Genomic DNA, 27,035 nt, shown 5'->3' on the forward strand with positions numbered 1-27,035 from the left:
TTGGCAAAGTGATATTTGGAAGCCCATAGAGGGCTATGGTGAAAAAGGAAATATCTTCCGTTCAAAAATTGGAAAGAAGCTTTCTGAGAAACTGCTCTGTGTTCTGTTAATTCATCTCAGAGAGTTACATCTTTTCCTTCAAGAAGCCTTTCGCTAAGGCTGTTCTTGTGGAATTGGCAAAGGGATATTTGGAAGCCCAAAGATGTCTATGGTGAAAAAGGAAATATCTTCCGTTCAAAACTGAAAAGAAGCTTTCTGAGTAACTGCTCTGTGTTCTGTTAATTCATCTCACAGAGTTACATCTTTCCCTTCAAGAAGCCTTTCGCTAAGGCTGTTCTTGTGGAATTGGCAAAGGGATATTTCGAAGCCCATAGTGGGCTATGGTGAAAAAGGAAATATCTTCCGTTCAAAACTGGAAAGAAGCTTTCTTAGAAACTGCTCTGTGTTGTGTTAATTCATCTCACAGAGTTACATCTTTCCCTTCATGAAGCCTTTCGCTAAGGCTGTTCTTGTGGAATTGGCAAAGTGGTATTGGAAGCCCATGGAGGGCTACGGTGAAAAAGGAAATATCTTGCGTTCAATACTGGAAAGAAGCTTTCTAAGAAACTGTTCTGTGTTTTCTAAATTCATCTCACAGAGTTACATCTTTCCCTTCAAGAAGCCTTTCGCTAAGGCTGTTCTTGTGGAATTGGCAAAGTGATATTTGGAAGCTCATTGAGGGCTATGGTGAAAAAGGAAATATCCTCCGTTCAAAACTGGAAAGAAGCTTTCTGAGAAACTGCTCTGTGTTCTGTTAATTCATCTCACAGAGTTACATCTTTCCCTTCAAGAAGCCTTTCGCTAAGGCTGTTCTTGTGGAATTGGCAAAGGGATATTTGGAAGCCCATAGAGGGATATGGTGAAAAAGAAATTATCTTCCGTTCAAAACTGGATAGAAGCTTTCTGAGAAACTGCTCTGTGTTCTGTTAATTCATCTCACAGAGTTACATCTTTCCCTTCAAGAAGCCTTTCGCTAAGGCTGTTCTTGTGGAATTGGCAAAGTGATATTTGGAAGCCCATTGAGGGCTATGGTGAAAAAGGAAATATCCTCCGTTCAAAACTGGAAAGAAGCTTTCTGAGAAACTGCTCTGTGTTCTGTTAATTCATCTCACGGAGTTACTTCTTTCCCTTCAAGAAGCCTTTCGCTAAGGCTGTTCTTGTGGAATTGGCAAAGGGATATTTGGAAGCCCATTGAGGGCTATGGTGAAAAAGGAAATATCTTCCGTTCAAATCTGGAAAGAAGCTTTCTGAGAAACTGCTCTGTGTTCTGTTACTTCATCTCACAGAGTTACATCTTTCCCTTCAAGAAGCCTTTCGCTAAGGCTGTTCTTGTGGAATTGGCAAAGTGATATTTGGAAGCCCATTGAGGGCTATGGTGAAAAAGGAAATATCCTCCGTTCAAAACTGGAAAGAAGCTTTCTGAGAAACTACTCTGTGTTCTGTTAATTCATCTCACAGAGTTACATCTTTCCCTTCAAGAAGCCTTTCGCTAAGGCTGTTCTTGTGGAATTGGCAAAATCATATTTGGAAGCCCATAGAGGGCTATGGTGAAAAACGAAATATCTTCCGTTCAAAACTGGGAAGAAGCTTTCTGAGAAACTGCTCTGTGTTCTGTTAATTCGTCTCACAGAGTTACATCTTTCACTTCAAGAAGCCTTTCGCTAAGGCTGTTCTTGTGGAATTGGCAAAGTGGTATTTGGAAGCCCATGGAGTGCTACGGTGAAAAAGGATATATCTTGCGTTCAATACTGGAAAGAAGCTTTCTGAGAAACTGCTCTGTGTTTTGTTAATTCATCTCACAGAGTTACATCTTTCCCTTCAAGAAGCCTTTCGCTAAGGCTGTTATTGTGGAATTGGCAAAGTGATATTTGGAAGCCCATAGAGGGCTATGGTGAAAAAGGAAATATCTTCCGTTCAAAACTGGAAAGAAGCTTTCTGAGAAACTGCTCTGTGTTCTGTCAATTCATCTCACAGAGTTACATCTTTCCCTTCAAGAAGCCTTTCGCTAAGGCTGTTCTTCTGGAATTGGCAAAGGGATATTTGGAAGCCCATAGAGGACTATGGTGAAAAAGGAAATATCTTCCGTTCAAAACTGGAAAGAAGCTTTCTGAGAAACTTCTCTGTGTTCTGTTAATTGATTTCACAGAGTTACATCTTTCTCTTCAAGAAGCCTTTCGCTAAGGCTGTTCTTGTGGAATTGGCAAAGGGATTTTAGGAAGCCCATAGAGGGCTATGGTGAAAAAGGAAATATCTTCCGTTCAAAACTGGAAAGAAGCTTTCTGAGAAACTGCTCTGTGTTCTGTTACTTCATCTCACAGAGTTACATCTTTCCCTTCAAGAAGCCTTTCGCTAAGGCTGTTCTTGTGGAATTGGCAAAGTGATATTTGGAAGCCCATAGAGGGCTATTGTGAAAAAGGAAATATCTTCAGTTCAAAACTGGAAAGAAGCTTTCTGAGAAACTGCTCTGTGTTTTGTTAATTCATCTCAACGAGTTACATCTTTCCCTTCAAGAAGCTTTTCGCTAAGGCTGTTCTTGTGGAATTGGCAAAGTGATATTTGGAAGCCCATGGAGGGCTACGGTGAAAAAGGAAGTATCTTCGTTCAATACTGGAAAGAAGCTATCTGAGAAACTGCTCTGTGTTCTGTTAATTCATCTCACAGAGTTACATCTTTCCCTTCAAGAATCCTTTCGCTAAGGCTGTTCTTGTGGAATTGGCAAAGTGATATTTGGAAGCCCATTGAGGGTTCTGGTGAAAAAGGAAATATCTTCCGTTCAAAACTGGAAAGAAGCTTTCTGAGAAACTACTCTGTGTTCTCTTAATTCATCTCACAGAGTTACATCTTTCCCTTCAAGAAGCCTTTCGCTAAGGCTGGTCTTGTGGAATTGGCAAAGGGATATTTGGAAGCCCATAGAGGGCTATGGTGAAAAAGGAAATATCTTCCGTTCAAAACTGGAAAGAAGCTTTCTGAGAAACTGCTCTGTGTTCTGTTAATTCATCTCACAGAGTTACATCTTTCCCTTCAAGAAGCCTTTCGCTAAGGCTGTTCTTGTGGAATTGGCAAAGTGGTATTTGGAAGCCCATGGAGGGCTACGGTGAAAAAGGATATATCTTGCGTTCAATACTGGAAAGAAACTTTCTGAGAAACTGCTCTGTGTTTTGTAAATTCATCTTAGAGAGTTACATCTTTCCCTTCAAGAAGCCTTTCGGTAATTCTGTTCTTGTGGAATTGGCAAAGGGATATTTGGAAGCCCAAAGAGGTCTATGGTGAAAAAGGAAATATCTTCCGTTCAAAACTGGAAAGAAGCTTTCTGAGAAACTGCTCTGTGTTCTGGTAATTCATCTCACAGAGTTACATCTTTCCCTTCAGGAAGCCTTTCGCTAAGGCTGTTCTTGTGGAATTGGCAAAGTGATACTTGGAAGTCCATGGAGGGCTACTGTGAAAAAGGAAATATCTTGCGTTCAATACTAGAAAGAAGCTTTCTGAGAAACTGCTCTGTGTTCTGTTAATTCATCTCACAGAGTTACCTCTTTCCCTTCAAGAAGCCTTTCGCTAAGGCTGTTCTTGTGGAATTGGCAAAGTGATATTTGGAAGCCCATAGAGGGCTACGGAGAGAAAGGAAATATCTTCCGTTCAAAAATGGAAAGAAGTTTTCTGAGAAACTGCTCTGTGTTCTGTTAATTCATCTCACAGAGTTACATCTTTCCCTTCAAGAAGCCTTGCGCTAAGGCTGTTCTTGTGGAATTGGCAAAGTGATATTTGGAAGCCCATTGAGGGCTATGGTGAAAAAGGAAATATCCTCCGTTCAAAACTGGAAAGAAGCTTTCTGAGAAACTGCTCTGTGTTCTGTTAATTCATCTCACGGAGTTACTTCTTTCCCTTCAAGAAGCCTTTCGCTAAGGCTGTTCTTGTGGAATTGGCAAAGGGATATTTGGAAGCCCATAGAGGGCTATGGTGAAAAACGAAATATCTTCCGTTCAAAACTGGGAAGAAGCTTTCTGAGAAACTGCTCTGTGTTCTGTTAATTCGTCTCACAGAGTTACATCTTTCACTTCAAGAAGCCTTTCGCTAAGGCTGTTCTTGTGGAATTGGCAAAGTGGTATTTGGAAGCCCATGGAGTGCTACGGTGAAAAAGGATATATCTTGCGTTCAATACTGGAAAGAAGCTTTCTGAGAAACTGCTCTGTGTTTTGTTAATTCATCTCACAGAGTTACATCTTTCCCTTCAAGAAGCCTTTCGCTAAGGCTGTTCTTGTGGAATTGGCAAAGTGATATTTGGAAGCCCATAGAGGGCTATGGTGAAAATGGAAATATCTTCCGTTCAAAACTGGAAAGAAGCTTTCTGAGAAACTGCTCTGTGTTCTGTCAATTCATCTCACAGAGTTACATCTTTCCCTTCAAGAAGCCTTTCGCTAAGGCTGTTCTTCTGGAATTGGCAAAGGGATATTTGGAAGCCCATAGAGGACTATGGTGAAAAAGGAAATATCTTCCGTTCAAAACTGGAAAGAAGCTTTCTGAGAAACTTCTCTGTGTTCTGTTAATTGATTTCACAGAGTTACATCTTTCTCTTCAAGAAGCCTTTCGCTAAGGCTGTTCTTGTGGAATTGGCAAAGGGATTTTAGGAAGCCCATAGAGGGCTATGGTGAAAAAGGAAATATCTTCCGTTCAAAACTGGAAAGAAGCTTTCTGAGAAACTGCTCTGTGTTTTGTTAATTCATCTCAACGAGTTACATCTTTCCCATCAAGAAGCTTTTCGCTAAGGCTGTTCTTGTGGAATTGGCAAAGTGATATTTGGAAGCCCATGGAGGGCTACGGTGAAAAAGGAAGTATCTTCGTTCAATACTGGAAAGAAGCTATCTGAGAAACTGCTCTGTGTTCTGTTAATTCATCTCACAGAGTTACATCTTTCCCTTCAAGAATCCTTTCGCTAAGGCTGTTCTTGTGGAATTGGCAAAGTGATATTTGGAAGCCCATTGAGGGTTCTGGTGAAAAAGGAAATATCTTCCGTTCAAAACTGGAAAGAAGCTTTCTGAGAAACTACTCTGTGTTCTCTTAATTCATCTCACAGAGTTACATCTTTCCCTTCAAGAAGCCTTTCGCTAAGGCTGGTCTTGTGGAATTGGCAAAGGGATATTTGGAAGCCCATAGAGGGCTATGGTGAAAAAGGAAATATCTTCCGTTCAAAACTGGAAAGAAGCTTTCTGAGAAACTGCTCTGTGTTCTGTTAATTCATCTCACAGAGTTACATCTTTCCCTTCAAGAAGCCTTTCGCTAAGGCTGTTCTTGTGGAATTGGCAAAGTGGTATTTGGAAGCCCATGGAGGGCTACGGTGAAAAAGGATATATCTTGCGTTCAATACTGGAAAGAAACTTTCTGAGAAACTGCTCTGTGTTTTGTAAATTCATCTTAGAGAGTTACATCTTTCCCTTCAAGAAGCCTTTCGGTAAGGCTGTTCTTGTGGAATTGGCAAAGGGATATTTGGAAGCCCAAAGAGGTCTATGGTGAAAAAGGAAATATCTTCCGTTCAAAACTGGAAAGAAGCTTTCTGAGAAACTGCTCTGTGTTCTGGTAATTCATCTCACAGAGTTACATCTTTCCCTTCAGGAAGCCTTTCGCTAAGGCTGTTCTTGTGGAATTGGCAAAGTGATACTTGGAAGTCCATGGAGGGCTACTGTGAAAAAGGAAATATCTTGCGTTCAATACTAGAAAGAAGCTTTCTGAGAAACTGCTCTGTGTTCTGTTAATTCATCTCACAGAGTTACATCTTTCCCTTCAAGAAGCCTTTCGCTAAGGCTGTTCTTGTGGAATTGGCAAAGTGATATTTGGAAGCCCATAGAGGGCTACGGAGAGAAAGGAAATATCTTCCGTTCAAAAATGGAAAGAAGTTTTCTGAGAAACTGCTCTGTGTTCTGTTAATTCATCTCACAGAGTTACATCTTTCCCTTCAAGAAGCCTTGCGCTAAGGCTGTTCTTGTGGAATTGGCAAAGTGGTATTTGGAAGCCCATGGAGGGCTATTGTGAAAAAGGAAATATCTTGCGTTCAATACTGGAAAGAAGCTTTCTGAGAAACTGCTCTGTGTTCTGTTAATTCATCTCACAGAGTTACATCTTTCCCTTCAAGAAGCCTTTCGCTAAGGCTGTTCTTGTGGAATTGGCAAAGTGATATTTGGAAGCCCATAGAGGGCTATTGTGAAAAAGGAAATATCTTCCGTTCAAAACTGGAAAGAAGCTTTCTGAGAAACTGCTCTGTGTTCTGTTAATTCATCTCAACGAGTTACATCTTTCCCTTCAAGAAGCCTTTCGCTAAGGCTGTTCTTGTGGAATTGGCAAAGTGATATTTGGAAGCCCATGGAGGGCTACGGTGAAAAAGGAAATATCTTCGTTCAATACTGGAAAGAAGCTATCTGAGAAACTGCTCTGTGTTCTGTTAATTCATCTCACAGAGTTACATCTTTCCCTTCAAGAATCCTTTCGCTAAGGCTGTTCTTGTGGAATTGGCAAAGTGATATTTGGAAGCCCATTGAGGGCTATGGTGAAAAAGGAAATATCTTCCGTTCAAAACTTGAAAGAAGCTTTCTGAGAAACTACTCTGTGTTCTCTTAATTCATCTCACAGAGTTACATCTTTCCCTTCAAGAAGCCTTTCGCTAAGGATGTTCTTGTGGAATTGGCAAAGGGATATTTGGAAGGCCATAGAGGGGTATGGTGAAAAAGGAAATATCTTCCGTTCAAAACTGGAAAGAAGCTTTCTGAGAAACTGCTCTGTTTTCTGTTAATTCATCTCACAGAGTTACATCTTTCCCTTCAAGAAGCCTTTCGCTAAGGCTGTTCTTGTGGAATTGGCAAAGTGGTATTTGGAAGCCCATGGAGGGCTACGGTGAAAAAGGATGTATCTTGCGTTCAATACTGGAAAGAAGCTTTCTGAGAAACTGCTCTGTGTTTTGTTAATTCATCTCACAGAGTTACATCTTTCCCTTCAAGAAGCCTTTCGCTAAGGCTGTTCTTCTGGAATTGGCAAAGGGATATTTGGAAGACCATAGAGGGCTATGGTGAAAATGGAAATATCTTCCGTTCAAAACTGGAAAGAAGCTTCCTGAGAAAATGTTCTGTGTTCTGTTAATTCATCTCACAGAGTTACATCTTTCCCTTCAAGAAGCCTTTCGCTAAGGCTGTTCTTGTGGAATTGGCAAAGTGATATTTGGAAGCCCATAGAGGGCTATTGTGAAAAAGGAAATATCTTCCGTTCAAAACTGGAAAGAAGCTTTCTGAGAAACTGCTCTGTGTTCTGTTAATTCATCTCCCAGAGTTACATCTTTCCCTTCAAGACGCCTTTCGCTAAGGCTGTTCTTGTGGAATTGGCAAAGTGGTATTTGGAAGCCCATGGAGGGCTACGGGGAAAAAGGAAATATCTTGCGTTCAATACTGGAAAGGAGCTTTTTTCTGAGAAACTGCTCTGTGTTTTGTAAATTCATCTCACAGAGTTACATCTTTCCCTTCAAGAAGCCTTTCGCTAAGGCTGTTCTTGTGGAATTGGCAAAGTGATATTTGGAAGCTCATTGAGGGCTATGGTGAAAAAGGAAATATCCTCCGTTCAAAACTGGAAAGAAGCTTTCTGAGAAACTGCTCTGTGTTCTGTTAATTCATCTCACAGAGTTACATCTTTCCCTTCAAGAAGCCTTTCGCTAAGGCTGTTCTTGTGGAATTGGCAAAGGGATATTTGGAAGCCCATAGAGGGATATGGTGAAAAAGAAATTATCTTCCGTTCAAAACTGGATAGAAGCTTTCTGAGAAACTGCTCTGTGTTCTGTTAATTCATCTCACAGAGTTACATCTTTCCCTTCAAGAAGCCTTTCGCTAAGGCTGTTCTTGTGGAATTGGCAAAGTGATATTTGGAAGCCCATTGAGGGCTATGGTGAAAAAGGAAATATCCTCCGTTCAAAACTGGAAAGAAGCTTTCTGAGAAACTGCTCTGTGTTCTGTTAATTCATCTCACGGAGTTACTTCTTTCCCTTCAAGAAGCCTTTCGCTAAGGCTGTTCTTGTGGAATTGGCAAAGGGATATTTGGAAGCCCATTGAGGGCTATGGTGAAAAAGGAAATATCTTCCGTTCAAATCTGGAAAGAAGCTTTCTGAGAAACTGCTCTGTGTTCTGTTACTTCATCTCACAGAGTTACATCTTTCCCTTCAAGAAGCCTTTCGCTAAGGCTGTTCTTGTGGAATTGGCAAAGTGATATTTGGAAGCCCATTGAGGGCTATGGTGAAAAAGGAAATATCCTCCGTTCAAAACTGGAAAGAAGCTTTCTGAGAAACTACTCTGTGTTCTGTTAATTCATCTCACAGAGTTACATCTTTCCCTTCAAGAAGCCTTTCGCTAAGGCTGTTCTTGTGGAATTGGCAAAATCATATTTGGAAGCCCATAGAGGGCTATGGTGAAAAACGAAATATCTTCCGTTCAAAACTGGGAAGAAGCTTTCTGAGAAACTGCTCTGTGTTCTGTTAATTCGTCTCACAGAGTTACATCTTTCACTTCAAGAAGCCTTTCGCTAAGGCTGTTCTTGTGGAATTGGCAAAGTGGTATTTGGAAGCCCATGGAGTGCTACGGTGAAAAAGGATATATCTTGCGTTCAGTACTGGAAAGAATCTTTCTGAGAAACTGCTCTGTGTTTTGTTAATTCATCTCACAGAGTTACATCTTTCCCTTCAAGAAGCCTTTCGCTAAGGCTGTTATTGTGGAATTGGCAAAGTGATATTTGGAAGCCCATAGAGGGCTATGGTGAAAATGGAAATATCTTCCGTTCAAAACTGGAAAGAAGCTTTCTGAGAAACTGCTCTGTGTTCTGTCAATTCATCTCACAGAGTTACATCTTTCCCTTCAAGAAGCCTTTCGCTAAGGCTGTTCTTCTGGAATTGGCAAAGGGATATTTGGAAGCCCATAGAGGACTATGGTGAAAAAGGAAATATCTTCCGTTCAAAACTGGAAAGAAGCTTTCTGAGAAACTTCTCTGTGTTCTGTTAATTGATTTCACAGAGTTACATCTTTCTCTTCAAGAAGCCTTTCGCTAAGGCTGTTCTTGTGGAATTGGCAAAGGGATTTTAGGAAGCCCATAGAGGGCTATGGTGAAAAAGGAAATATCTTCCGTTCAAAACTGGAAAGAAGCTTTCTGAGAAACTGCTCTGTGTTCTGTTACTTCATCTCACAGAGTTACATCTTTCCCTTCAAGAAGCCTTTCGCTAAGGCTGTTCTTGTGGAATTGGCAAAGTGATATTTGGAAGCCCATAGAGGGCTATTGTGAAAAAGGAAATATCTTCCGTTCAAAACTGGAAAGAAGCTTTCTGAGAAACTGCTCTGTGTTTTGTTAATTCATCTCAACGAGTTACATCTTTCCCTTCAAGAAGCTTTTCGCTAAGGCTGTTCTTGTGGAATTGGCAAAGTGATATTTGGAAGCCCATGGAGGGCTACGGTGAAAAAGGAAGTATCTTCGTTCAATACTGGAAAGAAGCTATCTGAGAAACTGCTCTGTGTTCTGTTAATTCATCTCACAGAGTTACATCTTTCCCTTCAAGAATCCTTTCGCTAAGGCTGTTCTTGTGGAATTGGCAAAGTGATATTTGGAAGCCCATTGAGGGTTCTGGTGAAAAAGGAAATATCTTCCGTTCAAAACTGGAAAGAAGCTTTCTGAGAAACTACTCTGTGTTCTCTTAATTCATCTCACAGAGTTACATCTTTCCCTTCAAGAAGCCTTTCGCTAAGGCTGTTCTTGTGGAATTGGCAAAGTGATACTTGGAAGTCCATGGAGGGCTACTGTGAAAAAGGAAATATCTTGCGTTCAATACTAGAAAGAAGCTTTCTGAGAAACTGCTCTGTGTTCTGTTAATTCATCTCACAGAGTTACATCTTTCCCTTCAAGAAGCCTTTCGCTAAGGCTGTTCTTGTGGAATTGGCAAAGTGATATTTGGAAGCCCATAGAGGGCTACGGAGAGAAAGGAAATATCTTCCGTTCAAAAATGGAAAGAAGTATTCTGAGAAACTGCTCTGTGTTCTGTTAATTCATCTCACAGAGTTACATCTTTCCCTTCAAGAAGCCTTGCGCTAAGGCTGTTCTTGTGGAATTGGCAAAGTGGTATTTGGAAGCCCATGGAGGGCTATGGTGAAAAAGGAAATATCTTGCGTTCAATACTGGAAAGAAGCTTTCTGAGAAACTGCTCTGTGTTCTGTTAATTCATCTCAACGAGTTACATCTTTCCCTTCAAGAAGCCTTTCGCTAAGGCTGTTCTTGTGGAATTGGCAAAGTGATATTTGGAAGCCCATGGAGGGCTACGGTGAAAAAGGAAATATCTTCGTTCAATACTGGAAAGAAGCTATCTGAGAAACTGCTCTGTGTTCTGTTAATTCATCTCACAGAGTTACATCTTTCCCTTCAAGAATCCTTTCGCTAAGGCTGTTCTTGTGGAATTGGCAAAGTGATATTTGGAAGCCCATTGAGGGCTATGGTGAAAAAGGAAATATCTTCCGTTCAAAACTGGAAAGAAGCTTTCTGAGAAACTACTCTGCGTTCTCTTAATTCATCTCACAGAGTTACATCTTTCCCTTCAAGAAGCCTTTCGCTAAGGATGTTCTTGTGGAATTGGCAAAGGGATATTTGGAAGGCCATAGAGGGCTATGGTGAAAAAGGAAATATCTTCCGTTCAAAACTGGAAAGAAGCTTTCTGAGAAACTGCTCTGTGTTCTGTTAATTCATCTCACAGAGTTACATCTTTCCCTTCAAGAAGCCTTTCGCTAAGGCTGTTCTTGTGGAATTGGCAAAGTGGTATTTGGAAGCCCATGGAGGGCTACGGTGAAAAAGGATATATCTTGCGTTCAATACTGGAAAGAAGCTTTCTGAGAAACTGCTCTGTGTTTTGTTAATTCATCTCACAGAGTTACATCTTTCCCTTCAAGAAGCCTTTCGCTAAGGCTGTTCTTGTGGAATTGGCAAAGTGATATTTGGAAGCCCATAGAGGGCTACGGAGAGAAAGGAAATATCTTCCGTTCAAAAATGGAAAGAAGTTTTCTGAGAAACTGCTCTGTGTTCTGTTAATTCATCTCACAGAGTTACATCTTTCCCTTCAAGAAGCCTTGCGCTAAGGCTGTTCTTGTGGAATTGGCAAAGTGGTATTTGGAAGCCCATGGAGGGCTACGGTGAAAAAGGAAATATCTTGCGTTCAATACTGGAAAGAATCTTTCTGAGAAACTGCTCTGTGTTCTGTTAATTCATCTCACAGAGTTACATCTTTCCCTTCAAGAAGCCTTTCGCTAAGGCTGTTCTTGTGGAATTGGCAAAGTGATATTTGGAAGCCCATAGAGGGCTATTGTGAAAAAGGAAATATCTTCCGTTCAAAACTGGAAAGAAGCTTTCTGAGAAACTGCTCTGTGTTCTGTTAATTCATCTCAACGAGTTACATCTTTCCCTTCAAGAAGCCTTTCGCTAAGGCTGTTCTTGTGGAATTGGCAAAGTGATATTTGGAAGCCCATGGAGGGCTACGGTGAAAAAGGAAATATCTTCGTTCAATACTGGAAAGAAGCTATCTGAGAAACTGCTCTGTGTTCTGTTAATCCATCTCACAGAGTTACATCTTTCCCTTCAAGAATCCTTTCGCTAAGGCTGTTCTTGTGGAATTGGCAAAGTGATATTTGGAAGCCCATTGAGGGCTATGGTGAAAAAGGAAATATCTTCCGTTCAAAACTGGAAAGAAGCTTTCTGAGAAACTACTCTGTGTTCTCTTAATTCATCTCACAGAGTTACATCTTTCCCTTCAAGAAGCCTTTCGCTAAGGATGTTCTTGTGGAATTGGCAAAGGGATATTTGGAAGGCCATAGAGGGCTATGGTGAAAAAGGAAATATCTTCCGTTCAAAACTGGAAAGAAGCTTTCTGAGAAACTGCTCTGTGTTCCGTTGATTCATCTCACAGAGTTACATCTTTCCCTTCAAGAAGCCTTTTGCTAAGGCTGTTCTTGTGGAATTGGCAAAGTGATATTTGGAAGCCCATGGAGGGCTACAGGGAAAAAGGAAATATCTTGCGTTCAATACTGGAAAGAAGCTTTCTGAGAAACTGCTCTGTGTTTTGTAAATTCATCTCACAGAGTTATATCTTTCCCTTCAAGAAGCCTTTCGCAAAGGCTGTTCTTGTGGAATTGGCAAAGTGATATTTGGAAGCCCATAGAGGGCTATGGTGAAAATGGAAATATCTTCCATTCAAAACTGGAAAGAAGCTTTCTGAGAAACTGCTCTGTGTTCTGTTAATTCATTTCACAGTGTTACATCTTTCCCTTCAAGAAGCCTTTCGCTAAGGCTGTTCTTGTGGAATTCTCAAAGTGATATTTGGAAGCCCATAGAGGGCTATGGTGAAAAAGGAAATATCTTCCGTTCAAAACTGGAAAGAAGCTTTCTGAAAAACTGCTCTGTGTTCTGTTAATTCATCTCACAGAGTTACATCTTTGCCTTCAAGAAGCCTTTCGCTAAGGCTGTTCTTGTGGAATTGGCAAAGGGATATTTGGAAGCCCATAAAGGGCTATGGTGAAAAAGGAAATATCTTCCGTTGAAAACTGGAAAGAAGCTTTCTGAGAAACTGCTGTGTGTTCTGTTAATTCATCTCACAGAGTTACATCTTTCCCTTCAAGAAGCCTTTCACTAAGGCTGTTCTTGTAGAATTGGCAAAGGGATATTTGGAAGCCCATAGAGGGCTATGGTGAAAAAGGAATTATCTTCCGTTCAAAACTGGAAAGAAGCTTTCTGAGAAACCGCTCTGTGTTCTGTTAATTCATCTCACAGAGTTATATCTTTCCTATCAAGACGCCTTTCGCTAAGGCTGTTCTTGTGGAATTGGCAAAGTGATATTTGGAAGCCCATAGAGGGCTATGGTGAAAAAGGAAATATCTTCCGTTCAAAAATTGGAAAGAAGCTTTCTGAGAAACTGCTCTGTGTTCTGTTAATTCATCTCAGAGAGTTACATCTTTCCCTTCAAGAAGCCTTTCTCTAAGGCTGTTCTTGTGGAATTGGCAAAATCATATTTGGAAGCCCATAGAGGGCTATGGTGAAAAACGAAATATCTTCCGTTCAAAACTGGGAAGAAGCTTTCTGAGAAACTGCTCTGTGTTCTGTTAATTCGTCTCACAGAGTTACATCTTTCACTTCAAGAAGCCTTTCGCTAAGGCTGTTCTTGTGGAATTGGCAAAGTGGTATTTGGAAGCCCATGGAGTGCTACGGTGAAAAAGGATATATCTTGCGTTCAATACTGGAAAGAAGCTTTCTGAGAAACTGCTCTGTGTTTTGTTAATTCATCTCACAGAGTTACATCTTTCCCTTCAAGAAGCCTTTCGCTAAGGCTGTTCTTGTGGAATTGGCAAAGTGATATTTCGAAGCCCATAGTGGGCTATGGTGAAAAAGGAAATATCTTCCGTTCAAAACTGGAAAGAAGCTTTCTTAGAAACTGCTCTGTGTTGTGTTAATTCATCTCACAGAGTTACATCTTTCCCTTCATGAAGCCTTTCGCTAAGGCTGTTCTTGTGGAATTGGCAAAGTGGTATTGGAAGCCCATGGAGGGCTACGGTGAAAAAGGAAATATCTTGCGTTCAATACTGGAAAGAAGCTTTCTAAGAAACTGTTCTGTGTTTTCTAAATTCATCTCACAGAGTTACATCTTTCCCTTCAAGAAGCCTTTCGCTAAGGCTGTTATTGTGGAATTGGCAAAGTGATATTTGGAAGCTCATTGAGGGCTATGGTGAAAAAGGAAATATCCTCCGTTCAAAACTGGAAAGAAGCTTTCTGAGAAACTGCTCTGTGTTCTGTTAATTCATCTCACAGAGTTACATCTTTCCCTTCAAGAAGCCTTTCGCTAAGGCTGTTCTTGTGGAATTGGCAAAGGGATATTTGGAAGCCCATAGAGGGATACGGTGAAAAAGAAATTATCTTCCGTTCAAAACTGGATAGAAGCTTTCTGAGAAACTGCTCTGTGTTCTGTTAATTCATCTCACAGAGTTACATCTTTCCCTTCAAGAAGCCTTTCGCTAAGGCTGTTCTTGTGGAATTGGCAAAGTGATATTTGGAAGCCCATTGAGGGCTATGGTGAAAAAGGAAATATCCTCCGTTCAAAACTGGAAAGAAGCTTTCTGAGAAACTGCTCTGTGTTCTGTTAATTCGTCTCACAGAGTTACATCTTTCACTTCAAGAAGCCTTTCGCTAAGGCTGTTCTTGTGGAATTGGCAAAGTGGTATTTGGAAGCCCATGGAGTGCTACGGTGAAAAAGGATATATCTTGCGTTCAATACTGGAAAGAAGCTTTCTGAGAAACTGCTCTGTGTTTTGTTAATTCATCTCACAGAGTTACATCTTTCCCTTCAAGAAGCCTTTCGCTAAGGCTGTTATTGTGGAATTGGCAAAGTGATATTTGGAAGCCCATAGAGGGCTATGGTGAAAATGGAAATATCTTCCGTTCAAAACTGGAAAGAAGCTTTCTGAGAAACTGCTCTGTGTTCTGTCAATTCATCTCACAGAGTTACATCTTTCCCTTCAAGAAGCCTTTCGCTAAGGCTGTTCTTCTGGAATTGGCAAAGGGATATTTGGAAGCCCATAGAGGACTATGGTGAAAAAGGAAATATCTTCCGTTCAAAACTGGAAAGAAGCTTTCTGAGAAACTTCTCTGTGTTCTGTTAATTGATTTCACAGAGTTACATCTTTCTCTTCAAGAAGCCTTTCGCTAAGGCTGTTCTTGTGGAATTGGCAAAGGGATTTTAGGAAGCCCATAGAGGGCTATGGTGAAAAAGGAAATATCTTCCGTTCAAAACTGGAAAGAAGCTTTCTGAGAAACTGCTCTGTGTTCTGTTACTTCATCTCACAGAGTTACATCTTTCCCTTCAAGAAGCCTTTCGCTAAGGCTGTTCTTGTGGAATTGGCAAAGTGATATTTGGAAGCCCATAGAGGGCTATTGTGAAAAAGGAAATATCTTCCGTTCAAAACTGGAAAGAAGCTTTCTGAGAAACTGCTCTGTGTTTTGTTAATTCATCTCAACGAGTTACATCTTTCCCTTCAAGAAGCTTTTCGCTAAGGCTGTTCTTGTGGAATTGGCAAAGTGATATTTGGAAGCCCATGGAGGGCTACGGGGAAAAAGGAAGTATCTTCGTTCAATACTGGAAAGAAGCTATCTGAGAAACTGCTCTGTGTTCTGTTAATTCATCTCACAGAGTTACATCTTTCCCTTCAAGAATCCTTTCGCTAAGGCTGTTCTTGTGGAATTGGCAAAGTGATATTTGGAAGCCCATTGAGGGTTCTGGTGAAAAAAGAAATATCTTCCGTTCAAAACTGGAAAGAAGCTTTCTGAGAAACTACTCTGTGTTCTCTTAATTCATCTCACAGAGTTACATCTTTCCCTTCAAGAAGCCTTTCGCTAAGGCTGGTCTTGTGGAATTGGCAAAGGGATATTTGGAAGCCCATAGAGGGCTATGGTGAAAAAGGAAATATCTTCCGTTCAAAACTGGAAAGAAGCTTTCTGAGAAACTGCTCTGTGTTCTGTTAATTCATCTCACAGAGTTACATCTTTCCCTTCAAGAAGCCTTTCGCTAAGGCTGTTCTTGTGGAATTGGCAAAGTGGTATTTGGAAGCCCATGGAGGGCTACGGTGAAAAAGGATATATCTTGCGTTCAATACTGGAAAGAAACTTTCTGAGAAACTGCTCTGTGTTTTGTAAATTCATCTTAGAGAGTTACATCTTTCCCTTCAAGAAGCCTTTCGGTAAGGCTGTTCTTGTGGAATTGGCAAAGGGATATTTGGAAGCCCAAAGAGGTCTATGGTGAAAAAGGAAATATCTTCCGTTCAAAACTGGAAAGAAGCTTTCTGAGAAACTGCTCTGTGTTCTGGTAATTCATCTCACAGAGTTACATCTTTCCCTTCAGGAAGCCTTTCGCTAAGGCTGTTCTTGTGGAATTGGCAAAGGGATACTTGGAAGTCCATGGAGGGCTACTGTGAAAAAGGAAATATCTTGCGTTCAATACTAGAAAGAAGCTTTCTGAGAAACTGCTCTGTGTTCTGTTAATTCATCTCACAGAGTTACCTCTTTCCCTTCAAGAAGCCTTTCGCTAAGGCTGTTCTTGTGGAATTGGCAAAGTGATATTTGGAAGCCCATAGAGGGCTACGGAGAGAAAGGAAATATCTTCCGTTCAAAAATGGAAAGAAGTTTTCTGAGAAACTGCTCTGTGTTCTGTTAATTCATCTCACAGAGTTACATCTTTCCCTTCAAGAAGCCTTGCGCTAAGGCTGTTCTTGTGGAATTGGCAAAGTGGTATTTGGAAGCCCATGGAGGGCTATTGTGAAAAAGGAAATATCTTGCGTTCAATACTGGAAAGAAGCTTTCTGAGAAACTGCTCTGTGTTCTGTTAATTCATCTCACAGAGTTACATCTTTCCCTTCAAGAAGCCTTTCGCTAAGGCTGTTCTTGTGGAATTGGCAAAGTGATATTTGGAAGCCCATGGAGGGCTACGGTGAAAAAGGAAATATCTTCGTTCAATACTGGAAAGAAGCTATCTGAGAAACTGCTCTGTGTTCTGTTAATTCATCTCACAGAGTTACATCTTTCCCTTCAAGAATCCTTTCGCTAAGGCTGTTCTTGTGGAATTGGCAAAGTGATATTTGGAAGCCCATTGAGGGCTATGGTGAAAAAGGAAATATCTTCCGTTCAAAACTGGAAAGAAGCTTTCTGAGAAACTACTCTGTGTTCTCTTAATTCATCTCACAGAGTTACATCTTTCCCTTCAAGAAGCCTTTCGCTAAGGATGTTCTTGTGGAATTGGCAAAGGGATATTTGGAAGGCCATAGAGGGCTATGGTGAAAAAGGAAATATCTTCCGTTCAAAACTGGAAAGAAGCTTTCTGAGAAACTGCTCTGTGTTCTGTTAATTCATCTCACAGAGTTACATCTTTCCCTTCAAGAAGCCTTTCGCTAAGGCTGTTCTTGTGGAATTGGCAAAGTGGTATTTGGAAGCCCATGGAGGGCTACGGTGAAAAAGGATATATCTTGCGTTCAATACTGGAAAGAAGCTTTCTGAGAAACTGCTCTGTGTTTTGTTAATTCATCTCACAGAGTTACATCTTTCCCTTCAAGAAGCCTTTCGCTAAGGCTGTTCTTGTGGAATTGGCAAAGTGATATTTGGAAGCCCATAGAGGGCTACGGAGAGAAAGGAAATATCTTCCGTTCAAAAATGGAAAGAAGTTTTCTGAGAAACTGCTCTGTGTTCTGTTAATTCATCTCACAGAGTTACATCTTTCCCTTCAAGAAGCCTTGCGCTAAGGCTGTTCTTGTGGAATTGGCAAAGTGGTATTTGGAAGCCCATGGAGGGCTACGGTGAAAAAGGAAATATCTTGCGTTCAATACTGGAAAGAAGCTTTCTGAGAAACTGCTCTGTGTTCTGTTAATTCATCTCACAGAGTTACATCTTTCCCTTCAAGAAGCCTTTCGCTAAGGCTGTTCTTGTGGAATTGGCAAAGTGATATTTGGAAGCCCATAGAGGGCTATTGTGAAAAAGGAAATATCTTCCGTTCAAAACTGGAAAGAAGCTTTCTGAGAAACTGCTCTGTGTTCTGTTAATTCATCTCAACGAGTTACATCTTTCCCTTCAAGAAGCCTTTCGCTAAGGCTGTTCTTGTGGAATTGGCAAAGTGATATTTGGAAGCCCATGGAGGGCTACGGTGAAAAAGGAAATATCTTCGTTCAATACTGGAAAGAAGCTATCTGAGAAACTGCTCTGTGTTCTGTTAATCCATCTCACAGAGTTACATCTTTCCCTTCAAGAATCCTTTCGCTAAGGCTGTTCTTGTGGAATTGGCAAAGTGATATTTGGAAGCCCATTGAGGGCTATGGTGAAAAAGGAAATATCTTCCGTTCAAAACTGGAAAGAAGCTTTCTGAGAAACTACTCTGTGTTCTCTTAATTCATCTCACAGAGTTACATCTTTCCCTTCAAGAAGCCTTTCGCTAAGGATGTTCTTGTGGAATTGGCAAAGGGATATTTGGAAGGCCATAGAGGGCTATGGTGAAAAAGGAAATATCTTCCGTTCAAAACTGGAAAGAAGCTTTCTGAGAAACTGCTCTGTGTTCTGTTGATTCATCTCACAGAGTTACATCTTTCCCTTCAAGAAGCCTTTTGCTAAGGCTGTTCTTGTGGAATTGGCAAAGTGATATTTGGAAGCCCATGGAGGGCTACAGGGAAAAAGGAAATATCTTGCGTTCAATACTGGAAAGAAGCTTTCTGAGAAACTGCTCTGTGTTTTGTAAATTCATCTCACAGAGTTATATCTTTCCCTTCAAGAAGCCTTTCGCAAAGGCTGTTCTTGTGGAATTGGCAAAGTGATATTTGGAAGCCCATAGAGGGCTATGGTGAAAATGGAAATATCTTCCATTCAAAACTGGAAAGAAGCTTTCTGAGAAACTGCTCTGTGTTCTGTTAATTCATTTCACAGTGTTACATCTTTCCCTTCAAGAAGCCTTTCGCTAAGGCTGTTCTTGTGGAATTCTCAAAGTGATATTTGGAAGCCCATAGAGGGCTATGGTGAAAAAGGAAATATCTTCCGTTCAAAACTGGAAAGCAGCTTTCTGAAAAACTGCTCTGTGTTCTGTTAATTCATCTCACAGAGTTACATCTTTGCCTTCAAGAAGCCTTTCGCTAAGGCTGTTCTTGTGGAATTGGCAAAGGGATATTTGGAAGCCCATAAAGGGCTATGGTGAAAAAGGAAATATCTTCCGTTGAAAACTGGAAAGAAGCTTTCTGAGAAACTGCTGTGTGTTCTGTTAATTCATCTCACAGAGTTACATCTTTCCCTTCAAGAAGCCTTTCACTAAGGCTGTTCTTGTAGAATTGGCAAAGGGATATTTGGAAGCCCATAGAGGGCTATGGTGAAAAAGGAATTATCTTCCGTTCAAAACTGGAAAGAAGCTTTCTGAGAAACCGCTCTGTGTTCTGTTAATTCATCTCACAGACTTACATCTTTCCCTTCAAGAAGCCGTTCGCTTAGGCTGTTCTTGTGGAATGGACAAAGTTATATTTGGAAGCCCATAGAGGGAATGGTGTAAAAGCAAATATCTTCCGTTCAAAACTGGAAAGAATCTTTCTGAGATACTGCTCTGTGTTCTGTTAATTCATCTCACCGAGTTACATCTTTGCCTTGAAGAAGCCTTTCGCTAAGGCTGTTCTTGTGGAATTGGCAAAGGGATATTTGGAAGCCCATAGAGGGCTATGGTGAAAGAGGAAATATCTTCCGTTCAAAACTGGAAAGAAGCTTTCTGAGAAACTGCTCTGTGTTCTGTTAATTCATCTCACAGAGTTACATCTTTAACTTCAAGAAGCCTTTCGCTAAGGCTGTTCTTGTGCAATTGGCAAAGTGATATTTGGAAGACCACAGAGTGCTATGGTGAAAAAGTAAATATCTTCCGTTCAAAACTGGAAAGAAGCTTTCTGAGAAACTGCTCTGTGTTCTGTTAATTCATCTCACAGAGTTACATCATTCCCTTCAAGAAGCCTTTCGCTAAGGCTCTTCTTGTGGAGTTGGCAAAGTGATAATTGTAAGCCCATAGAGGGTTATGGTGAAAAAGGAAATATCTTCCGTTCAAAACTGGAAAGAAGCTTTATGAGAAACTGCTCTGTGTTCTGTTAATTCATCTCACAGAGTTACATCTTTCCTATCAAGAAGCCTTTCGCTAAGGCTGTTCTTGTGGAATTGGCAAACTCATATTTGGAAGCCCATAGAGGGCTATGGTGAAAAACGAAATATCTTCCGTTCAAAAGTGGAAAGAAGCTTTCTGAGAAACTGCTCTGTGTTCTGTTAATTCATCTCACGGAGTTACTTCTTTCCCTTCAAGAAGCCTTTCGCTAAGGCTGTTCTTGTGGAATTGGCAAAGGGATATTTGGAAGCCCATTGAGGGCTATGGTGAAAAAGGAAATATCTTCCGTTCAAAACTGGAAAGAAGCTTTCTGAGAAACTGCTCTGTGTTCTGTTACTTCATCTCACAGAGTTACATCTTTCCCTTCAAGAAGCCTTTCGCTAAGGCTGTTCTTGTGGAATTGGCAAAGTGATATTTGGAAGCCCATTGAGGACTATTGTGAAAAAGGAAATATCTTCCGTTCAAAACTGGAAAGAAGCTTTCTGAGAAACTGCTCTGTGTTTTGTTAATTCATCTCAACGAGTTACATCTTTCCCTTCAAGAAGCTTTTCGCTAAGGCTGTTCTTGTGGAATTGGCAAAGTGATATTTGGAAGCCCATGGAGGGCTACGGTGAAAAAGGAAGTATCTTCGTTCAATACTGGAAAGAAGCTATCTGAGAAACTGCTCTGTGTTCTGTTAATTCATCTCACAGAGTTACATCTTTCCCTTCAAGAATCCTTTCGCTAAGGCTGTTCTTGTGGAATTGGCAAAGTGATATTTGGAAGCCCATTGAGGGTTCTGGTGAAAAAGGAAATATCTTCCGTTCAAAACTGGAAAGAAGCTTTCTGAGAAACTACTCTGTGTTCTCTTAATTCATCTCACAGAGTTACATCTTTCCCTTCAAGAAGCCTTTCGCTAAGGCTGGTCTTGTGGAATTGGCAAAGGGATATTTGGAAGCCCATAGAGGGCTATGGTGAAAAAGGAAATATCTTCCGTTCAAAACTGGAAAGAAGCTTTCTGAGAAACTGCTCTGTGTTCTGTTAATTCATCTCACAGAGTTACATCTTTCCCTTCAAGAAGCCTTTCGCTAAGGCTGTTCTTGTGGAATTGGCAAAGTGGTATTTGGAAGCCCATGGAGGGCTACGGTGAAAAAGGATATATCTTGCGTTCAATACTGGAAAGAAACTTTCTGAGAAACTGCTCTGTGTTTTGTAAATTCATCTTAGAGAGTTACATCTTTCCCTTCAAGAAGCCTTTCGGTAAGGCTGTTCTTGTGGAATTGGCAAAGGGATACTTGGAAGCCCAAAGAGGTCTATGGTGAAAAAGGAAATATCTTCCGTTCAAAACTGGAAAGAAGCTTTCTGAGAAACTGCTCTGTGTTCTGGTAATTCATCTCACAGAGTTACATCTTTCCCTTCAGGAAGCCTTTCGCTAAGGCTGTTCTTGTGGAATTGGCAAAGTGATACTTGGAAGTCCATGGAGGGCTACTGTGAAAAAGGAAATATCTTGCGTTCAATACTAGAAAGAAGCTTTCTGAGAAACTGCTCTGTGTTCTGTTAATTCATCTCACAGAGTTACATCTTTCCCTTCAAGAAGCCTTTCGCTAAGGCTGTTCTTGTGGAATTGGCAAAGTGATATTTGGAAGCCCATAGAGGGCTACGGAGAGAAAGGAAATATCTTCCGTTCAAAAATGGAAAGAAGTTTTCTGAGAAACTGCTCTGTGTTCTGTTAATTCATCTCACAGAGTTACATCTTTCCCTTCAAGAAGCCTTGCGCTAAGGCTGTTCTTGTGGAATTGGCAAAGTGGTAGTTGGAAGCCCATGGAGGGCTATTGTGAAAAAGGAAATATCTTGCGTTCAATACTGGAAAGAAGCTTTCTGAGAAACTGCTCTGTGTTCTGTTAATTCATCTCACAGAGTTACATCTTTCCCTTCAAGAAGCCTTTCGCTAAGGCTGTTCTTGTGGAATTGGCAAAGTGATATTTGGAAGCCCATAGAGGGCTATTGTGAAAAAGGAAATATCTTCCGTTCAAAACTGGAAAGAAGCTTTCTGAGAAACTGCTCTGTGTTCTGGTAATTCATCTCACAGAGTTACATCTTTCCCTTCAGGAAGCCTTTCGCTAAGGCTGTTCTTGTGGAATTGGCAAAGTGATACTTGGAAGTCCATGGAGGGCTACTGTGAAAAAGGAAATATCTTGCGTTCAATACTAGAAAGAAGCTTTCTGAGAAACTGCTCTGTGTTCTGTTAATTCATCTCACAGAGTTACATCTTTCCCTTCAAGAATCCTTTCGCTAAGGCTGTTCTTGTGGAATTGGCAAAGTGATATTTGGAAGCCCATTGAGGGCTATGGTGAAAAAGGAAATATCTTCCGTTCAAAACTTGAAAGAAGCTTTCTGAGAAACTACTCTGTGTTCTCTTAATTCATCTCACAGAGTTACATCTTTCCCTTCAAGAAGCCTTTCGCTAAGGATGTTCTTGTGGAATTGGCAAAGGGATATTTGGAAGGCCATAGAGGGCTATGGTGAAAAAGGAAATATCTTCCGTTCAAAACTGGAAAGAAGCTTTCTGAGAAACTGCTCTGTGTTCTGTTAATTCATCTCACAGAGTTACATCTTTCCCTTCAAGAAGCCTTTCGCTAAGGCTGTTCTTGTGGAATTGGCAAAGTGGTATTTGGAAGCCCATGGAGGGCTACGGTGAAAAAGGATATATCTTGCGTTCAATACTGGAAAGAAGCTTTCTGAGAAACTGCTCTGTGTTTTGTTAATTCATCTCACAGAGTTACATCTTTCCCTTCAAGAAGCCTTTCGCTAAGGCTGTTCTTGTGGAATTGGCAAAGTGATATTTGGAAGCCCATAGAGGGCTACGGAGAGAAAGGAAATATCTTCCGTTCAAAAATGGAAAGAAGTTTTCTGAGAAACTGCTCTGTGTTCTGTTAATTCATCTCACAGAGTTACATCTTTCCCTTCAAGAAGCCTTGCGCTAAGGCTGTTCTTGTGGAATTGGCAAAGTGGTATTTGGAAGCCCATGGAGGGCTACGGTGAAAAAGGAAATATCTTGCGTTCAATACTGGAAAGAAGCTTTCTGAGAAACTGCTCTGTGTTCTGTTAATTCATCTCACAGAGTTACATCTTTCCCTTCAAGAAGCCTTTCGCTAAGGCTGTTCTTGTGGAATTGGCAAAGTGATATTTGGAAGCCCATAGAGGGCTATTGTGAAAAAGGAAATATCTTCCGTTCAAAACTGGAAAGAAGCTTTCTGAGAAACTGCTCTGTGTTCTGTTAATTCATCTCAACGAGTTACATCTTTCCCTTCAAGAAGCCTTTCGCTAAGACTGTTCTTGTGGAATTGGCAAAGTGATATTTGGAAGCCCATGGAGGGCTACGGTGAAAAAGGAAATATCTTCGTTCAATACTGGAAAGAAGCTATCTGAGAAACTGCTCTGTGTTCTGTTAATCCATCTCACAGAGTTACATCTTTCCCTTCAAGAATCCTTTCGCTAAGGCTGTTCTTGTGGAATTGGCAAAGTGATATTTGGAAGCCCATTGAGGGCTATGGTGAAAAAGGAAATATCTTCCGTTCAAAACTGGAAAGAAGCTTTCTGAGAAACTACTCTGTGTTCTCTTAATTCATCTCACAGAGTTACATCTTTCCCTTCAAGAAGCCTTTCGCTAAGGATGTTCTTGTGGAATTGGCAAAGGGATATTTGGAAGGCCATAGAGGGCTATGGTGAAAAAGGAAATATCTTCCGTTCAAAACTGGAAAGAAGCTTTCTGAGAAACTGCTCTGTGTTCTGTTAATTCATCTCACAGAGTTACATCTTTCCCTTCACGAAGCCTTTCGCTAAGGCTGTTCTTGTGGAATTGGCAAAGTGGTATTTGGAAGCCCATGGAGGGCTACGGTGAAAAAGGATATATCTTGCGTTCAATACTGGAAAGAAGCTTTCTGAGAAACTGCTCTGTGTTTTGTTAATTCATCTCACAGAGTTACATCTTTCCCTTCAAGAAGCCTTTCGCTAAGGCTGTTCTTCTGGAATTGGCAAAGGGATATTTGGAAGACCATAGAGGGCTATGGTGAAAATGGAAATATCTTCCGTTCAAAACTGGAAAGAAGCTTCCTGAGAAACTGTTCTGTGTTCTGTTAATTCATCTCACAGAGTTACATCTTTCCCTTCAAGAAGCCTTTCGCTAAGGCTGTTCTTGTGGAATTGGCAAAGTGATATTTGGAAGCCCATAGAGGGCTATTGTGAAAAAGGAAATATCTTCCGTTCAAAACTGGAAAGAAGCTTTCTGAGAAACTGCTCTGTGTTCTGTTAATTCATCTCCCAGAGTTACATCTTTCCCTTCAAGAAGCCTTTCGCTAAGGCTGTTCTTGTGGAATTGGCAAAGTGGTATTTGGAAGCCCATGGAGGGCTACGGGGAAAAAGGAAATATCTTGCGTTCAATACTGGAAAGGAGCTTTTTTCTGAGAAACTGCTCTGTGTTTTGTAAATTCATCTCACAGAGTTACATCTTTCCCTTCAAGAAGCCTTTCGCTAAGGCTGTTCTTGTGGAATTGGCAAAGTGATATTTGGAAGCCCATAGAGGGCTATAGTGAAAATGGAAATAACTTTCGTTCAAAACTGGAAAGAAGCTTTCTGAGAAACTGCTCTGTGTTCTGTTGATTCATCTCACAGAGTTACATCTTTCCCTTCAAGAAGCCTTTTGCTAAGGCTGTTCTTGTGGAATTGGCAAAGTGGTATTTGGAAGCCCATGGAGGGCTACGGTGAAAAAGGAAATATCTTGCGTTCAATACTGGAAAGAAGCTTTCTGAGAAACTGCTCTGTGTTTTGTAAATTCATCTCACAGAGTTATATCTTTCCCTTCAAGAAGCCTTTCGCAAAGACTGTTCTTTTGGAATTGGCAAAGTGATATTTGGAAGCCCATAGAGGGCTATGGTGAAAATGGAAATATCTTCCATTCAAAACTGGAAAGAAGCTTTCTGAGAAACTGCTCTGTGTTCTGTTTATTCATCTCACAGGGTTACATCTTTCCCTTCAAGAAGCCTTTCGCTAAGGCTGTTCTTGTGGAATTGGCAAAGGGATATTTGGAAGCCCATAGAGGACTATGGTGAAAAAGGAAATATCTTCCGTTCAAAACTGGAAAGAAGCTTTCTGAGAAACTGCTCTGTGTTCTGTTAATTCATTTCACAGAGTTACATCTTTCCCTTCAAGAAGCCTTTCGCTAAGGCTGTTCTTGTGGAATTGGCAAAGTGATATTTGGAAGCCCGTAGAGGGCTACGGAGAGAAAGGAAATATCTTCCGTTCAAAACTGGAAAGAAGTTTTCTGAGAAACTGCTCTGTGTTCTGTTAATTCATCTCACAGAGTTACATCTTTCCCTTCTAGAAGCCTTTCGCTAAGGCTGTTCTTGTGGAGTTGGCAAAGTGATATTTGGAAGCCCATAGAGGGCTATGGTGAAAAAGGAAGTATCTTCCGTTCAAAACTGGAAAGAAGCTTTCTGAGAAACTGCTCTGTGTTCTGTTAATTCATCTCACAGAGTTACATCATTCCCTTCAAGAAGCCTTTCGCTAAGGCTGTTCTTGTGGAGTTGGCAAAGTGATAATTGTAAGCCCATAGAGGGTTATGGTGAAAAAGGAAATATCTTCCGTTCAAAACTGGAAAGAAGCTTTCTGAGAAACTGCTCTGTGTTCTGTTAATTCATCTCACAGAGTTACATCTTTCCTATCAAGACGCCTTTCGCTAAGGCTGTTCTTGTGGAATTGGCAAAGTGATATTTGGAAGCCCATAGAGGGCTATGGTGAAAAAGGAAATATCTTCCGTTCAAAAATTGGAAAGAAGCTTTCTGAGAAACTGCTCTGTGTTCTGTTAATTCATCTCAGAGAGTTACATCTTTTCCTTCAAGAAGCCTTTCGCTAAGGCTGTTCTTGTGGAATTGGCAAAGGGATATTTGGAAGCCCAAAGATGTCTATGGTGAAAAAGGAAATATCTTCCGTTCAAAACTGAAAAGAAACTTTCTGAGTAACTGCTCTGTGTTCTGTTAATTCATCTCACAGAGTTACATCTTTCCCTTCAAGAAGCCTTTCGCTAAGGCTGTTCTTGTGGAATTGGCAAAGTGATATTTCGAAGCCCATAGTGGGCTATGGTGAAAAAGGAAATATCTTCCGTTCAAAACTGGAAAGAAGCTTTCTTAGAAACTGCTCTGTGTTGTGTTAATTCATCTCACAGAGTTACATCTTTCCCTTCATGAAGCCTTTCGCTAAGGCTGTTCTTGTGGAATTGGCAAAGTGGTATTTGGAAGCCCATGGAGGGCTACGGTGAAAAAGGAAATATCTTGCGTTCAATACTGGAAAGATGCTTTCTAAGAAACTGTTCTGTGTTTTCTAAATTCATCTCACAGAGTTACATCTTTCCCTTCAAGAAGCCTTTCGCTAAGGCTGTTCTTGTGGAATTGGCAAAGTGATATTTGGAAGCCCATTGAGGGCTGTGGTGAAAAAGGAAATATCCTCCCTTCAAAACTGGAAAGAAGCTTTCTGAGAAACTGCTCTGTGTTCTGTTAATTCATCTCACAGAGTTACATCTTTCCCTTCAAGAAGCCTTTCGCTAAGGCTGTTCTTGTGGAATTGGCAAAGGGATATTTGGAAGCCCATAGAGGGCTATGGTGAAAAAGAAAATATCTTCCGTTCAAAACTGGATAGAAGCTTTCTGAGAAACTGCTCTGTGTTCTGTTAATTCATCTCACAGAGTTACATCTTTCCCTTCAAGAAGCCTTTCGCTAAGGCTGTTCTTGTGGAATTGGCAAAGTGATATTTGGAAGCCCATTGAGGGCTATGGTGAAAAAGGAAATATCCTCCGTTCAAAACTGGAAAGAAGCTTTCTGAGAAACTGCTCTGTGTTCTGTTAATTCATCTCACGGAGTTACTTCTTTCCCTTCAAGAAGCCTTTCGCTAAGGCTGTTCTTGTGGAATTGGCAAAGGGATATTTGGAAGCCCATTGAGGGCTATGTTGAAAAAGGAAATATCTTCCGTTCAAATCTGGAAAGAAGCTTTCTGAGAAACTGCTCTGTGTTCTGTTACTTCATCTCACAGAGTTACATCTTTCCCTTCAAGAAGCCTTTCGCTAAGGCTGTTCTTGTGGAATTGGCAAAGTGATATTTGGAAGCCCATTGAGGGCTATGGTGAAAAAGGAAATATCCTCCGTTCAAAACTGGGAAGAAGCTTTCTGAGAAACTACTCTGTGTTCTGTTAATTCATCTCACAGAGTTACATCTTTTCCTTCAAGAAGCCTTTCGCTAAGGCTGTTCTTGTGGAATTGGCAAAATCATATTTGGAAGCCCATAGAGGGCTA

Source organism: Chlorocebus sabaeus, chromosome X, assembly GCF_047675955.1.
Source record: "Chlorocebus sabaeus isolate Y175 chromosome X, mChlSab1.0.hap1, whole genome shotgun sequence".
Classification (NCBI taxonomy): domain Eukaryota; kingdom Metazoa; phylum Chordata; class Mammalia; order Primates; family Cercopithecidae; genus Chlorocebus; species Chlorocebus sabaeus.